Below are 5,517 nucleotides of genomic sequence, written 5' to 3' on the forward strand. Positions count from 1 at the left end.
CCAAACCACAATTTCAAACCAAAACCACATTTCCATTCATCATTGGACCATAAACCATATATTTCAATCCGATTCAAATTGTATATCTATTCATTTCTAACTTCATAAGCAAAAATGTTTAACAACTACTTCACATTACAATACTTTCCAACATTTACAATACATTACATCATTCAAACTAACATTCATCCATTACAAACCTAAACCAAGTTCAATTTCCAACCATCATAAATCATTTCTAATTTATCCAAACACATATTACATTCAACCAAAATACTAATTCCCATTTCCAAACATATGAACCAACTACATTCATCTTCATTTAAAGGATAATTCCAAACCAATTCCAATTTAAATGTTTCAAATTCATTCACTTGCAACTTCCATTCACAAACCTAATAGTTCAAAATTACAAACAATTTCATTCCAAAACAATTCATTCTATTACAAATCCAACATTCAATTTTCTAACACAAAAATCATTCATAAACCAAATACCAATTGACCATTACATCCAATTTCTAATCCATTTCTATACATACAAAAACCCTACCGATACAATTCAAGTCAAAGGTCCAAAACATAAGCAATCCAAATCAAAGTGTTCCACCATGGCAGCCAATGCATTTCAAGGCAGCCAATGAAGAGTTTCATAACCTGTAGAGATAGCAACTCAGTCCAAAGTCCAAACCGAAAATCATATATGGCCATTACAAGAATATGTAATTTTCAAGCAATTCCAAGCCTACTATTCAGCTACGTAAGGAATGGGATGATGTTCGACCTTACCATAAGTCGCTTGCAGCATGTATAAGTGGTATATCTAGCACATACTGGATTGCAACACAGAGCAGATTCGACACATATTCTAATCATGGGGGGGGGGGGGTCTGAATGTCGCACTGGTGAAAGAGAAAAGGTGTTATGCCTGACTGGTGTGAACCGTTCCCCACCTACCCGCGGACATATGATATGCTTTAAGCAAATGGACTTTTGTCACGGTTCATTTTAGAACAATGCAACCATCAAACCGCAGCAGCAACAATCAAAACCAATGGAAACTCTGCAGGAAATCAACAAAAAAAGAGAGATTATGATAGGAGAAAACAGACTACGGAAGTGGGAAAGGAAAAGAGTAACATAACTCCAAAGAAAAGGGGAATATTAAGAACAAAACTTGAAAATAACCTTCCAAAACTCCCAACTGACATCAACCGATAACCGGAACCGGAAGCTTCACTCCAACCAAAACCGAGTTCCGGTAACTATCAAGAAATTCTCAATTGTTGACAAAACCTGTTAACCAATACACAAAACTGTTTAAACAAAAGCCTCTTCTAACCGGAAATCAACAAATCACGCCTCACAGAGAAAACTCCCCCTTTAAACTCTTCTCCAACCAACTCTCTAACCAACTCAACTGTCAACAAACCACAACCACCTAATAGAATTGGTACAAAATTTCTCAAACCAAGATTCATAACTAAAAGCCATAATAGAACCCTCTCCATAACTGATTACTTCAAGAACACTTTCAAAAACTCCATAACGGTCAAACATAATGAATAGTTTGAACGACATACCCGACAAAAATTTCCTTTTTGTTCCTCTTCATAACAGAATTGGGAGATAAAAAGCCGCTTGAATCAGGAAACGAACTTGGACTAATTTCACTCCCATTTTTTTTCATAACAGACCTTTAACCCAAAAACCATAACTTCAAGAAACTTCTTCACTTCTCCACCATCATATAGCAACACTCAAAAACCTCCCACCAAAACCTTCTAACCTCCTTCAACCTGCAAACAGAATCTCCACTTCAAGCCCTCACCTAACCAAAAGAAAAGAATTGGAGAGGAACAGAACAAAGCAAAAATATAAGAAAAGAAGAAGAAAACGAAATCACGACGGGAAGAAAGAAGATTGAAGGAAGAGCTTACCTGAAGCCACCGTGTCGGAGCGTGAATCTAGTGGGCCATTTCTTCCTTCTTCAGAATCTTTCACTCCATGCACGAGCAAAGGTACCACGAATCTCATCAGAGTGCACGAACGTGAAATCATCTTCAACGGAAACGCAACACACTAGAAGAACTCAAGAATAGTCCTTCACTCCTAATCATCAACAACGAACACAAGTATTCATTCATTACCACGATGCATCCTACACAACGACCACGAATTAAACGACGAAGACACAAACACATCACCATTCAGAATCGGACAGCCACAACGCAGAAACTACGATACGAATTTAAGAATCGGGGTTGAGTTTTGCATCGAATTCGCCTCGATCCAACAACCATGGCATGCTCTTTGGATCTTCATTCCGCATCTAGACTCGACGTCTTTCACTCTTCATGCGAATCAGCAACGACGGTGTGAATCTAACCACTCGCGAACGCCACCATGATTTTTCCGGCGTCGAAGGTGAGCACTCTGGTTGGTGCGTCTGAGCATCAAAAGGCTTTTTTGGGTGTTCTTCGAACCCGTATCATGATGACTGAAAGACTTGGACTTTTGGCCCAATTAAATAGGTAAGTTCTTGACCACCACCCCCTTTCTCCGTTTTACAAACCACCTGGCCCATGTTCATGCTAACCCTCATTAAAACTAGGGGTGGCAAAAAGGGCTCGGCCCGCGGGACATGCCCGTTTTTCCCGCACTTTTGTGCGGGGCGGGCCAAGAATTTAGGCCCTCACCCTCAAATATGTCCGCCCCGCCCCGCCCCGTTTTTTTCGCGGGCTTTTGCGGGCATGTGTATTTACATAAATTTTTGCATATTTAGGCTTAAAGAGTGCAGTGCCCGCGGGCTTTCCCCGCCCCGCCCTCATGTTTTTGCGGGGCGGGTCTAAGTTTTAGGCCCACATCCTCAACTATGACCGCCCCGCCCCGCCCCGTTTTTTTGCGGGCTTTTGTGGGGCGGGCCTAAACGGGGCGGGCATGCCCGTTTGCCACCCCTAATTAAAACCCCATTAATCCATGATTAGCCTAATTTATTTATTTTTATCTTGCTAAATTTCAGATGATTAGGATTGTTAATCCATGTTAGAATTAGGTTAGGTTGATTTTAGATTTAGATATTAGGATTAATTCATTTTTTGATTGATTAGTTAATAGAATTGATTAGTTGATTAGGATTTAGAGATTAGATTTAATCGTTTTGATTAGAATTAGTTCTATATTTATAGAATTGATATGCATTTGATTAACCTTCCCTTGATTAGAATTTTAGGTAATAAATTTTGATATTTCCTTTATGTAAATTTTGTGTGGATTAATATGGTTAATGTTGATTTTAGCGTGTTTAGACTTTAGGTTGATTTTCATTCAATTTGACTTTTGTATGGTGATATGATCATGTTCATTAGATTAAATTCTTGAGTTAGATTGTGAATTTTCCATTTGATTGATTGTGATCCTAAGTCATGTTTAGGTATAGTTTAGGTTTTAGGATTAACACTCACTTTAAATGTCCATTTAATCAATTTCGTTGGTTTATGATCGTATTGTAAATTGAAAATCCCATTTCAATTTAGGTGATGAATACATTGTATGTCTAATTTCATTTGCCATGATCATAGGATAGATCTTTGATTGTTTTTCATTGATTAATCCATTACCTTTCGAATCGATTCTAACCATTGTATGTACTTACGCATTGTTGCATCATTCTTCATGCATTTGACTTTACCTCATGCTAACCCGTTTGTTACCTTGTGTTGCCACATATGACTTGGAGATGCAAGCTCACTCCTAGATAGCCATGCTCCTAACCATTTCATTTTCATTCAATAACTTTGTATTGTTTGAAGTACCATGTCACTTGTATGCCTTAGGCATGGTACATAGTTAATAGTTTGTAATTTGTATTTTCCTTTCATTCCTTTAGGTTGTATTGTATGGATCCATCCCTCATCATGGGTCAAATGTCCCCCACCCCATAGTCATGTAATAGCTTAGATTTATTTCTTTCTAGTCAATTCACCATGCATGATAATCAAAACTAGATAAAATACAAAACAATAACAAAGCATTTCAAAAGAAACAAAAGGTACTTGATTCAACGTCAAGTTGTTTTCCGAATAAAAACTCACACCATTGCAACGCGGATGCTTGATCCAACGTCAAGCATTATCCATCTGTTCCATGATCCCTTCCATCATCTCTTCTAAATTCCTTTTTATAATCCATTCTAACATCTCTTCTCCATTCTCTTCTCAACCTTATTCTATCTCCCTCCCATTCTTCATACACTATTTTCATAATAAATTTAAATACTTGATCCAACATCAAGTTCCTTTTTCAAAACCATTTTCATAACAAATTGGAATGCCAAATGGGGTGTACGTGTTTGTGCACAACATTCAAGTAATTGGGTTGTTGGTCGTACCTAGCCTGAGGACCCGAAACTTTACTTTCCCTCTTAAAACATATAATGATTCAAACGAGTTAGATCTAGGTGCTATGAGGAAGAAAAAGAGTAGTTAGGACTTTATTGTCCTCTCGATTCTCAAGTACTCTGATTGTTGACTGTACTTAGCCAAGGGTTAGAGAATTTTCTCCCTCTAAGTTCCAATGATTAGACTTGCCAAATTCTTTTCACAATTCAAATCTCTTTTTTGGATAAAAAAGAGTGGTTAGGACAACATTATCCTCTCAACTCCCGAGTTATTGGACCGTTGACTGTATCTAGCCGAGGGTCTGATGCTTGTCTCTATGCATAAAATCGACCCCAACAAATCAAATCATCTTTTTCCTTAGGGCTTTCTATTTAAAACCTTTCAATAAGGACATGTTACTTCCGTTCTACCGTGAACGAAGCTTAAGCCTCCATGTGCGAGCAAGTAATGTTTAACTGCTAGAGTGCGAACCAAGCGTATCCATTTTACCGCAAACAAGCAAATAATTTCCGCTCCCATGACAGAGTATACAAACAAGTGAACAGTAGCACGTGAATGTCAATACTGTTTAGTAAAAACAACCAAACAAATACGCCATTTTTGAGCCAAAGTACGAAGCTCTGACTTCCCTATTGCACGTATGGGGATACGTAGGCACGAGGGCCCAAATCCTTGGCGAGCACACTAAATTAAAACTTATTTTCTCTCCCATCTTATTCTTTCATCTCATTCCCGATAGCAAGCAATTTACAGATAAATAAACATCCATACGCATTTGATACGAGCAAGTGGTTCCCATGAAGTACCATGGATGTGAGGGGTGCTAATACATTTCCCTTGCATAACCGACTTTCGAATCCGCTCTTGGTTGCGAGACCATTTCTCTCATTCAGGGTTTTATCGCTATTTTCCCTTTCCTTTGGAATAAATAAAATCCGGTGGCGACTCTGTATTTTTCGCGGCGCTTCACCCTCCTCTTGGTTATACCCTTGAGCCACTAACCGGAATTTATTTCGGGTTATCATTCCGTTTTCTTCAAGTTTGTTCCTGAAAACCCCACTTAGTACCAATGATACGATGGTCTCGTGGATGAGGGACAAGTTCCGAAACGTCATTT

General features: G+C 38.4%; 1 long non-coding RNA gene across 2 annotated transcripts; it reads right to left on the reverse strand.

The window, feature by feature from the left end:
• Positions 1-882: 882 nt before the first annotated feature.
• Positions 883-2,517, reverse strand: LOC127082827 (uncharacterized). Of its 2 annotated transcripts, XR_007788226.1 has the most exons (4): positions 1,941-2,516; positions 1,584-1,831; positions 1,189-1,296; positions 883-1,063 (listed from the first exon to the last, which is right to left on the reverse strand). It is a non-coding gene; the product is annotated as an uncharacterized LOC127082827 (long non-coding RNA). The 2 variants fall into 2 exon arrangements; XR_007788225.1 differs by having other exon boundaries at positions 1,189-1,831; positions 1,941-2,517.
• Between the last annotated feature and the right edge of the window lie 3,000 nt (positions 2,518-5,517).

The sequence above is a fragment of the Lathyrus oleraceus genome, chromosome 5, assembly GCF_024323335.1.
Source record: "Lathyrus oleraceus cultivar Zhongwan6 chromosome 5, CAAS_Psat_ZW6_1.0, whole genome shotgun sequence".
Lineage (NCBI taxonomy): Eukaryota > Viridiplantae > Streptophyta > Magnoliopsida > Fabales > Fabaceae > Lathyrus > Lathyrus oleraceus.